This window comes from Ursus maritimus, unplaced genomic scaffold (assembly GCF_017311325.1).
Source record: "Ursus maritimus isolate PB19 unplaced genomic scaffold, ASM1731132v1 scaffold_8, whole genome shotgun sequence".
Lineage (NCBI taxonomy): Eukaryota > Metazoa > Chordata > Mammalia > Carnivora > Ursidae > Ursus > Ursus maritimus.
In genome coordinates, this window is record NW_024426996.1 from 71,176,189 (window position 1) to 71,188,151 (window position 11,963).

Sequence of the window (11,963 nt, forward strand, 5' to 3'; positions counted from 1 at the left end):
ACATTTCACATACACATCCAGATATATGGATTTACTTGAAACATCTGAGGATCTAGCACCATGAGGCCGCATTGCCCCAGGGACACGGCCAACTAGAGTGGGGGCTGTCTGCCCACTTCAGAGGTGGGACACTGCCCCCCCACCCCCACCCCCCGCCGTCCCCAGGGTCTCTGCCCCCCTGCTTTTCACTCGTGCGCACTTCCTGCGAGGTCCAATAGCTTTCCAGCGGTAGCCCTTGACTTAATGTATTGCGTAGAGGTCTGCTAATGTGTTGCTGATAATGCTGAGAAATGGGTACACTTTCTCTTGCAGGAAAAAGTATTCGAACAACCATGTAGAACCGTATGAGCAAATGGTGAGCATAAATCATTGCAAAACAACCAGCCGAGGCCTTGGCTGATCAAAGCCAGCCCCGGGAGAGCCAGTCTGCATTTTGTCACTCTGCTTTGACGGCATCACGCAAACACTTTCCTCTTGGCTGAAATCCTTCCCCTCGACACGTTTCCTTCACATGCAAGCCCATTTACGGAGCGTCCGGCGTGTCTTCCTTTCTCGTGCTTGTGCTTTTGTTTTAACCCCCTTCTAGAAGTCAGTCTACCCAGTGAGAAGCAATTCCATAAAAACAAGGAGGCCGAGGGAAAGATTAGCTGGCTGGCCAAAAATATCAGGCTCCTCGCAATAACAGGAATTTGTATCACCTTCTGGCTTGCACACTTTTTCTCACATAATATCTCATTGTCTAGTTCCAGGGAGTCCAGTGGAGTAGGGATATGGTATTCCCATTTTCAAGGATGAACAAACAGAGGCTCAGAGTTCAAACACTTGCGCAAGCAGGAAGGGTTAGGGCTGAAAATGGCACGCAGAGCCACCACAGTTCCTGATCCCTGTTCTTTCTAGTTAACTATGAGGAAAAGCAACACCGCAACGCGGGTCAAAACAGACTTGCTACAACGAAGTTCAAAAAACTAATCCGAGTGTTTTATGAGATGGGCTTACGAGCCGCTGACGCTGGCGTAGCATTGAGGAAAATAGAATACTTAAATCAGAGAGAGCTAACTGGTCTCCCTGCAGTCCGGGCTGTAGACAATATGAAGAGTAGTAGCTAGCCCAGCTCTAGAAAGTACCCGATTCTCTCTTAGATTCACTAATTTCATTGTACATTCTTTCCTGCTACTTCTAGAGTGAGGTCAGGTCCTTTCTCAATGCAGGACTCCAAGCAGCCTCTCTTCATCCAGAAAGTTGATACGGGGTTAGCACTAGATGTAAAACTTGTCTAGAATTTGGTGTTCAGGTATGGATGTCGGTTTCAAGAGGGGCATGAGTATCCTCAGTGAACCCCACGGTGTCCAGGGGCAAGTCCTCCCTGTAAGTGCGGGGGAGGGGGGCGGGGAGGGTGGGAAGGCATATAGTGACAACTTCAAGTGAACTTTTCCTTGCTACTGCTAAAACAGCACAAGGACTAACAGAGAAACATTAAAAAGGGTCATATTCTGGGCATAATAAAGAACTTCCTGGAAGTTTTAATGGAAGGTGCTACCTTATTAAGTATTAACTTTTTGTTACTGGTGGCGTTGAAGCTGGAGGTGAGATCTGTAAGTGGGGATAAATTCTAAAATTCTGTTCGGGGCGCCTGGGTGGTTCAGTCGGTTAAGCGTCTGCCTCTGGCTCAGGTCGTGATCTCAGGGTCCTGGGATCGAGTTCTGCATCAGTGGGGAGTCTGCTTCTCCCTCTACTTCTTTCGCCCCCTCCCCCCGACTCGTGCTCTCTCTCTCTCTCAAATAAATAAATAAAATCTTCAAAAAAATTCTAAAAGTCTGTTTGAATACCATTCCCTCTCAGCCTCAGGGATAAACAGGGAGATGATTAACAATTTCTGAGATATTTTAAGGGCCTGGCACATAAAACTGTCATCAAGAAATGAAAGTTTTTGTTAAGTTTCCAGATTATATTAGAATCATATAAAATTGCCATTTTTGGTAGGTAATAAAATGGTTGAAGTTCAGCCATTTTATATGATTCAGCGTAATCCATACAAAGGCAAGGGAATGGACTCAATTCTTTAGACCTATGACACATAGAGAAAAGGGGTGCAGAGAAACTGTGTTTACTTGTGCACAAGTATTGGGTTGTTGTGGGTTGAATCGTGTCCCCCTGAAGTTCCATGTTGAAATACCTCAGAATATGACTATATATGGAGGTAAGGCCTTTGATGAAATTACGATGAGGCCCGGAAAGGGGACCTTAATCCAATCTGACTGGTACCCTCATAAGAAGAGGACATTTGGACACACAAAGAGCTACTCGGGCTTCTCTGCATAGAGGAAAGACCATGTGAGGACATAGCAAGAAGGGAGCCATCTGCAAGCCAAGCAGAGAGGCTTCAGAAGAAACCAAATCTACTGATACCTTGGTCTTAGACTTCCAGCCCCCAGACCGTGAGAAGATAAATTTCTGTTGTTGAAGCCCCCCGTCTATGGTATTTGGTATACCTGGGAATATGGAAACATGGGGAACAGGAGGGAAGAACGTGGACAAAGAGTGTGGACCAAAGACAGATTTTCAAAGGCCTTCCAAGACCATTCCAAGGAATATGGTCTTTATTGTGAAAGACAAGAGGAGATGCTAATGACCCGAGAAACTGATAGAAATCTACCCATGATAAAAGGGTTGGTAATTGTGATAGATTCAAAGGATCCCTTGACAAAGATTTCATTGATGTCAAATTAGACTTCGCAGTGAAATGGGATAAAAATTATTTTGTAAAAAGTCTTTTCTAAAAAAAAAAATGATGCAAGAAAGATACTGAAAAAATCATTTGTCAACTTAAGAGGATGAGCTCCTTTGGGGATGTTGGCAACTGGCAAGATTACCAACTAACGTCTTACTGACAGTTCTCAAATATTGTTAGCGAACATCTGGCAGAATGTGGTTGAAAACAACTACATAGTCTGTGGTTTTTTGTTATTGGCAGATGAAAAGGTTGTAAAACTGCAAATATTTAACGCTAGTTTATAATTAGCTTTTCATTAATGAGGACTAACTCCCTCCCCTTGAAGTAGAGACAGACAAACATGGGTTTAACCCCTTTTCTAGCTCCATCGCCTTGGACAAGTCACCTTCCCCTGCTCTTGTCTGCCTCTGTGCGGCCTGCAGATGGGTGATGAGATGGCCTAGTAAACACTCTATGGGATTATTACTGTGTCAGGCAGAGTCACTCTATGTTCATGGTGAAAAAAACCCCTTGGTTTAAAACAAATTTTAGTTAGAAAAGGCAACTGTTGGGGCGCCTGGGTGGCACAGCAGTTAAGCGTCTGCCTTCGGCTCAGGGCGTGATCCCGGCATTATGGGATCGAGCCCCACATCAGGCTCCTCCGCTATGAGCCTGCTTCTTCCTCTCCCACTCCCCCTGCTTGTGTTCCCTCTCTCGCTGGCTGTCTCTATCTCTGTCGAATAAAGAAATAAAATCTTTAAAAAAAAAAGAAAAAAAAGAAAAGGCAACTGTTAAGAGCAGACCTCTAGACAGAAAACAGGAATCCTTTCTGGGAGTCCATGTGGCAGAATGGAGAGGGTGTGGGTTTTGGAGACGGGCATAACTTGAGTTTAATAGCTGCCCTACCTCATCGTGCTTGCGGGATCTCAGGTGAGCTGCTCACCTCTCCTCATCTGAACAATGGAGATATAGAGACAGCGTATGTAAAGTATGGGCACATGGTATGTGCTTACTAAAAAGGATCTATTAATCTGATCATAATAATACTCCCTCTGGTGACAAACCTAGGAGGAACCATTTCATTAGTTATTGGGGCACACATTGCGTTGATGATTGTTGAATACCTATTGGGTGAGCGACAAAATAACTTTATTTGTGTCCTCCACCCCCAGCTTATTCCAAGAATGTTGCCCTGTCCTTTGTGTGTCCTTGTTTCAAGATTGTGCAGAGCAGGAAACAAAAATTCCTTGAAAGCAATACTTCCTGCTTTATTTTCTGAAGGTCCAAGTCCAAGTGTGTATGCTGGGAGAGGTGGAGTGCAGGCCTTTGATACGAGATTTCCACTCCCCTCCACCCCCGATCTGGAGACTGAACGTCAGGGATGGGTACATCTGTGAGAAGTGGAAACGTTGGCTCTGTGTGGCCCGGGATTGCTCGAACACAGGTTCCCAGCCTGGACAGTGATTCCCAGTTCTCAAGCAGGGTTCAAAAGCAGAATCCACAGACACCTAAGAGACAGGCAATTTATAAGAGTGGGAATAACCAGCTTGAAGGAAGACCTCCCTGGTACTGGAGGGCATGGGGACAGGAGCCGGGTAATATCTGAAACCTGAATTCCTGCTGGCGTGGACTCTTGGAATCAGATTCAAGTTGAAGGAAAGACAGTAAGAAAACGTCGACACTTCTTAGAGACCTGAATTTGTAAACTGAGTCAGACCTGCCACAGTGGTAAAGCATCAAATAATCTAAAGATGCATGAATTCCTACTCTCTGGAAGCTGACCACCTTTTAAGGAGCTGGAGGAGGCCATATGCCCCCGACATGAATCGCTACCATTTGGAGCGCTACAAGGTCCTGATGTATGAACTGCAGTTAGGACTCCTCCGTCAAGAGAGGTAGGCAGCTAATTTTTTGCAAAAAACACGCAGCCAGGATAATGGGTGAATGTTTCTCCTGAAGGGATATATTAAAATATACTCTTCCCCAATCACTGCGTGCCAATACCACTACTATGTAATTGCCATAAAACTTTTGTAGACCCTCAAATTCTTTTGGAAATATGCCTGCTTGATATGGAGAAACAGTCTGGAAATGTGATTGAACAGGGGACTGTGGAGTTAATGATTTCCATAAATTGCATAACGGTCTATCTTCAAGGAGTTTGAGGTGTCGGAAGGCCTTTGGACGTCAACTAACTCCTCCTGTCTCTCCCATCCCCCACCCCTCCCATTTTGTAGGGTTGAATCTGGATTTAATGAGGTCTCAAGGTTATTATTCTGACGGACCGCTGTGATGGTCAGGGCGTTAGTGTAGCAGCTTCAGGGGCCTGGGACCAACGAGCATCTCCACCCTTTAACTGCTGTGTGAACACCTGCTGCTCTTATCTCTCCTCTGGAAAACATCCGCTTCTTAACCGGAGATTTCGTCTCTGCCCCTTCTAGACACTTCTAGACACTGATTAATCATCTTAAATCACCATTCTAATAATCTGCCAAGGAGTTACGAATTTTCTCATTTACAAACTTACAATGATTATTCCATTAAGAAAAAATCTAAACTGTGGTTTGGCATTCAAGGCTTTCTATGATCCGATTCCAACAAGTCTGGTTCTTTTCTCTTCTTTCTTTCTTTCTTTCTTTCTTTCTTTCTTTCTTTCTTTCATCTTTCTTTCTTTCTTTCTTTCTTTCTTTCTTTCTTTCTTTCTTTCTCTCTCTCTTTTTTTTTTTTTACCAACTAAGTCTTTTGAGCTCATTTCCCTCTGCTCTGTATGCATGTACTTTGTTCTGCTAGGGGAGTTTTGCTGCTACTCCCCACGCTGTCCTCTTTCATGCTTTTGCCATGCTCTTGCTGCCTGGAATGAATGCCCCTCCCAACGATCCCGATCTATCCTTCAAGGCTAAATTACATTTTACCTCCTCTAAGGAGTCTTCCCTGGGTGAGGGATACAGAGTACTAGATGGGCCTGAGTTTGAGACTGTACTCTGCCCCTTACTTTCTAGAACATCTCAGGCAGGTTTTTGAACTTCTCTAGGGCTCAATTTTCTCATCTGTGAGATGGGCAAGTCAACACCCACCATGTAGCCTTATGAAGTATATATGGGTTAGTCATACTGTGAAGTGCTTGGCATAGTTCCTTGTACATGGTAAACATGAAAGAATGTTACATATTACTCTGATTATTCCGGGGAACTGCACGCTCCTTTTTTATGGATTCTCATTCACCTTGAGCTCTCTTGTATTCTTCCTTGTAAATCTAGGTTTGCCTTTCAGGTATTGGACCTCACCTGCTGTTTTCCCCATGGGATTGATAACTCCTTAAAGGTGGGATCATGTTTTAGTTAGCTTGTGTCCTGTGCACTGCCCTCTATGCAACGGGCCCTCAAACCACAGGCAAAGGCGGACCTTTCGGGTGTGAAATTTGGATTGACAACAATTTGCTTTGCCGTCACTTTTCTTTTCCCTCTAAAAGTTGACAATAGTTAAAAAAAAAAGTCAATTTCCTTAGATATGAGAATCCCAGTTGTGGGGCTTTTGTTTCCTAGAAACATGAAAGACAGTGCGTGAAGAAGCTGGTAGAGATTGATAAATTGCAACTAAATCTTGGGAAAGATTTGGCCCCATATGGCCCCAACTAACTGGGCCAACTCAGCCTCGCCATTGTCCATCATGCATTCTGTATTCCATGGTTTGTGTGATACTCCTGGGAGTTGGGGGAGGGGGAATGTTTTTACATTCTGATGAGTTTGGAAAACATTAGATTCTAATGACCCACTCACGGAGAGACAGAGGATGTAGTAAAAACTAAAATATGTGAGAAGTCCTATAGTAAAGAAACCAGCTAGTAAGACTAGCTAACATTCAGTGAGCTCTTTCATGGCATATACTTTGATAGTCGTCCCTTCACGTGAATTCTTTAATTTAGTCCTCAGATGCTTTATCCCCTTTAAGAATGGATATAATTATTATCCTCAATGAACAGATGAAGAAACTTGAATAGTCCAAGTTCTCACGGCAGTTAAGAGTTGGAGCTGGGAATGAAATCAGATATCTGTAACCGCAGAACCTGAGTTCTGGTTCACTGTGGCACACAGCTTTTCGCATTCTGGGATTTGCCTGACCAGGAAATGCTTTTGTTATCCTCCTATTAATAACCCATGAAAGTTCTAGTCCTTGGGATGCTCTTTGGGCAACAGAGCCTTGCCTTCCCGAGCTCCTTGGTTCATGGGAACGGCCATGACCTTTCCACCTCTGCACCTTTGCCCCCTGACCTCTGCCCCCCTTGTCTCTCTCATGATATTTTATTCCTCCTCCAAGGTCTAGTTCAAATGCAACTCTACGAGGAGTTTCCTTTGATGTCAGCAGGTTGATGTGCAAAGCCCTTCTGTGTTCTCCACTGTTGTTAATGTTTGGTCTCTCTGTCAAGGGCCATGTCCAAAGAGCCTTGGTAAAATTTCTGGCCCAGAATGGACCCTCAGAGTTTAGTGAATTCCAATCTTCCCAGCTGCTCTAGGGGGTTGCTTCCCGAACCTGGGGTTCTTCAGGTCATGGGTCATGGACTGCGGGTGTGACTGTAGCTGGCCATCTGGGCTGAGTCTGGCTCCAACCCTTTTCAGGTTCAGACAGCATCGTTCCCAAACGCCCTGGCAGTTCGTTAGTTAACACTGTCCTCCCTCTGTGTCTTGCAGATGTGGCCTCTCCCCAGCCTCTGTGAGGTGAGGAGCACGATTAGGTCACATTGGGCCTCTCATCAGTGTCCTTCTGGGGACCAACCTGACCTGTCCTTTCCAGGGTGTTGTCCAGGTTTCATTACAAAGCCCCCCGGTGGCTGTGCCTTGGATGAGTCAGCTGGCTTGGGGCTTCATTAGCAACTCTAATTGCCTTTTTGTTTTTGTCCTCTTTGGGGCCTTCTCAGGCCCAGAGGTGGGGCCTGGCGGGCCTGGCTTCCAGAAATGCCGCCAGCCTCCACAAGAGCCCGTGATGGGAAGTCCGCGCCCCGCTCCCCAGCAGCCACGTCATGCCACACTGCGCATTTCTGGGCCGCACCCTTCCCCAGGGTGCACTCAGGCGCCATGCAACCGCTGGCCATCCCAGCTCCCCGGCTGCCTGTGATGAGGTCATGGGGTGGGGTCCTGGAGACCCCCCTCCAAATAGGGTGGGGGTTTCCCCAACTGGCCTGGGAATGGTGGAGAGGAGGAGATGGTAATAATCTTGTCCGTCCAACCCACTGCTCCCTCTCTCGAGCTTGCATGGCCGGTGTGGATAGAAGTAGAGGGAGGAAGAGAAAGCAGGGAAGACGCGGAGAGGAGGACAACGGAGTGGCAGGCATGGATCCCTCACTTCCTCCACTAACAACTGGGGATAGAGAAAGGAACTAGCAGTTTCTCTAGACCACCTTGCAATGAGCCGATCGAGCTGCCTTCTCTCTTCTCTGTAACAATGTCCTTCTGATCTTAACCTCTTTTTTTTCCCACTGAGACCACAAAAGGTAGGGGAAGCCACCATAATCCATCTTATATAATTAGAATTTGAGACAGAAGGAAAAAATATCCCAGAAACAGAGCAGCAGCTCATCCGGCAAGGCAGGTAGAGCCCTTCCCAACCCAAGCATGCTTCCCCGGGTAGAGCCTCACATTCTCACCCGGGCCCAACGGGCATGTTTGCTCTTGCTTCCGCACCGGTGGGTTTTGTAGACTGAGGTTGCCTAGGTGTCCCAGACCACTCGAGCTTGGCTAAACCCATGCGGCTTTGCAGCTTCCGCCTGAGTGTACATATGTGTGCACGGAGGAATGAACACTCTGTTAAAATCACAGCCGGTCGGAAGAATTTGCTGATAGATCTCTGTGGATAGCTAGTTATTTGCACCTGGAATTCTGCCTCAGAAAGATGGGAAATCTGATAACAGAGACTTTCCTAGGGAAACAAGAACAACACAGCACAGATTTATGGGTCCCTCCACCTAAAACCACAGCATACTTCCCGTATGACCAATGCCATAGAAAACTAAGGAATATTCAAGCCTCTCTGCTCCCTACCTGTATCAGAAACACAGTCAAGAGGGCAAAGTCATCCTACCCAGACACTAGCATGGTCAGTCAACTGCAATTGGAATGAACAAACTTGGAGCTGAACTTTTTTCTCCCAGGACATCATAGCCGTAACATCCTCATCACGTCGTTACAAAGGAAAAGCCAAATGATTTATTTAACATTTAAAAACATTCTGCAAGACAAGTTTATAAGAAGTCATAGTAACCACACTTAAGAGAATTTTTTGGAGTGATGTTAAAATCTTCCATGGGAAAGATTTCTGAGTTAATACAAAGACCATAGCTCCGAAAGTTGGGTTGCATATATCGGGATAAGAAAACACATGTTCTCTGACCCAGGCAATAAATGAGCCCATCACCATATTAGTGAAAAGTGAGACGCATCAGGTTGGAGATTCTGAAGAATCTCCTGCACGCATTTTCTAAGAGAAATCTCCTTTTTCAAATAGTCAAAGCTATTTCACGGAGGTTTGCATCAAGCGGAATAGAAAGCAGGAGAAGGCATGACGGCTGAGGTTTTCTAACCTCTGATTTATAATTTGTTGACATCCTTTTACAAGTTCCCAATTTCTTTACAAGTAGCTGTCTTAAGTTCTCCCAGTAAATATTTTTGACGAAGGCCAAACAAGGCAAAAGAGAAAAAGTGCAATGAAAAGAGTGGCTTACCTTTTCTAGGCATTGCTGATGTCAAAATTTCCCCCAAAACATGAGGCTTTCTTGCTTTGGTTGTCCCATGAATTTAGAAACCATTAAAAAATTTAAAGCAGAAATATGCGTGTCTTATTCAAAGCTGCTTCGAAACAATACAAAAAGCATCTCGATGAAACATAAAGTGCTCTTCTGAGCATGAGAATGTGTTTGAAGCTTGGAGCTCATGCTGTTGCACGAAGTTTTGCAACTGTCTTTCTCAGTTTAAACAACCTCCCGCTCCTCCCCGCCACTTGCCAACGTCTATAATTTAAAGCAACTGCGATCCTTCCCATAATACTCACATTTCAAAGAGCTTAATATATACGCTCGTTAGGAAAGAGTAGGAGCCAGTGACGTTCTTCTGTAAACCCCAGACCGAGGCAAATGGGAAGCAAAGGTTTCAGGTATCTGAGCAATTCTATTTCTCTCTTTTATCCATAGCTCTTCTCACTGTGTGACTTCAAGTTGCTTCTTTGCCTTTGCAAGTGATGCCTTCAGACCAAATGGCATCACTTCACTGGGAACTAAAAAAAAAAAAAAAAAAAAAAAAAAAAAAAAAAAAGCACACAGAAAAGTTTCTGTCTCAAATGATGGAACAGTGATACTAGTGAAAATTGTGTTTAAACATCAGTTTTGCTAACACAGTTATTTCCATGCAATTCTTCCCTAATTCATCTGTTTGAAAAATGTAAAATTAGTATACATTATGTTTTCATAAAAGGGGAAAATACTCAAACTGATGTCATTTGAATTGGACTTATTTTAACCTGCATCCTGCATGTGAATTACAAACTCTAGGAGGGATACTCGCTTTGTGAAGTCTCTCCATGTAGCTGGATAAGTCTCTGACATAGAGACTGTACTCAATGATTTTACTGTTTCAACCACTCTTCCCCACCTGCCATTAAACACACAGACACACACAGACACACACACAGACACACACACACACACACACACACACACACACCGAGTATTTGTGAATTCAAATTACAGCCAACTTAAAGTGGGGATTTTAAAAATACTTATAGTCTATCTTAAAGCAGGTCTTGCTCAGTACCTGGTAGATAATAAGTACTCAGTAAATACCCGCTTCATGAATAAAGTGTTGCAGAGGCTCAGATCATCCAACAGTTCTGACAATTTAGCTTTGCATTGAGAATATGTTCCCATCGGGGATGGATAATATGTCAAAGCTTGTCCAGAGAGTAAACAGGACAATGTGTGCTCTTGCCAGATTTAACGAATGGCTATGATATAATAAAATCCCCTAAGTTAATATAGAAAACATTAGTTAAGTAAATAAAGCATTTGGTGGAGGACAGAGAGGTCGACACAGGCACGATCTACTCAGTACGCTTACTATGTAAACTTATGCAAACAATTACAGGACCAAAACCTCATTCGTTATATTAAAACGATGTATTATTTTCGGCTGTGTTTTTTGAGTCACCTAAAGTAACTGTTATGCTATGGACAGGGGACAATACCTCTCATTGAAATAGTGCGAAGAGAGAAAGGGTCTAAAACTGCAGGGAAGCGGTCAGGTTTCAGATTTTCTTTGCTATGAAAGCAGAGAAAAAGGTAGAGTCTATTTGCTCTGGCTTCTACTGAGGGGACCTCTACAGGCGCTAGTACACGTAGCGTCCCAGACCTGCATCCATGCTTTTCCACGTATGTGACCTTGCACATTGAATTGCTTTCTTTAAGCATTTGCTTCCTTAATTGTGAAAGGTTAAATACCTATTTGTATATATGCACAGAACGCTGCATTTATCCAACGAAATGTCATTAAACACCTCACTGTGTTACTTAGCGGGACCTATTGTGAGTCACTGTGATTTACCACAGCAGCTGGCGTTGCTTCCCCTGACCAGGACCGAAATTGGTAAAGGTTGTGGGGTGCAGGTCTAACAAAAACCCACACTCAGTGTTGTTGGCCAAGTCATCAGGAGCTGAATGGCAAGGAGGTGGGTACCAGAGACCGGAAAGGTGAAGTGCCGGGCTTTGTCCCAGCAGCACATTTGGTGAAACTGACATCTCTGATAACTTGCAAAGCCATCTGTGCCCCATCACCCTGTAGCTCCCGGATGAGAGGCTGGGCGGGGCCGGGGGGGCGGTGAGTGGCAGGGAAAGTTCCATTATGTGTGTTGGCTGCTATTGACTGCATTTTGCAAGGTGTTTCAAGGAGATGAGCCTCAGGAAGGAGTGGCTAAATTATAAACAGAAGTAAAAGGGAATAGAGCGATAGTACCTCAATTTGATGGCTTTCAGGAACCTACCAATCTTCTGAAGGTCTTATATTGCTAAAGCAACTATACGCCTGTACTAGAAATATCCTTGAAGACTGAAAACAACCTCTCCCACCAGCAGGTGAACTGCCGGCCATCTGGAGGCCTGGCAACCCAACACACAGCTCAGAGGTAGCAAGGGGAGCCCCTCAGAAGGAAGAAATGATGGCCATAGAGAAAAAGGGACAAAGAGGCTCTCCCTAGAGAACAGAGCCAGGCCCATATC

The 11,963-nt window shown here is 44.7% G+C and overlaps 1 protein-coding gene across 1 annotated transcript in view; it reads right to left on the minus strand.

Moving 5' to 3' along the window:
• Positions 1–9,897, minus strand: part of C1QTNF7 (C1q and TNF related 7) — a 106,793-nt gene extending 96,896 nt beyond the window's left edge. The window contains exon 1 of the mRNA XM_008685783.2: positions 9,749–9,897. The gene's annotated coding sequence lies outside the window, so the exon portion shown is untranslated. The remainder of the gene's footprint in view (positions 1–9,748) is intronic.
• Positions 9,898–11,963: the final 2,066 nt, after the last annotated feature.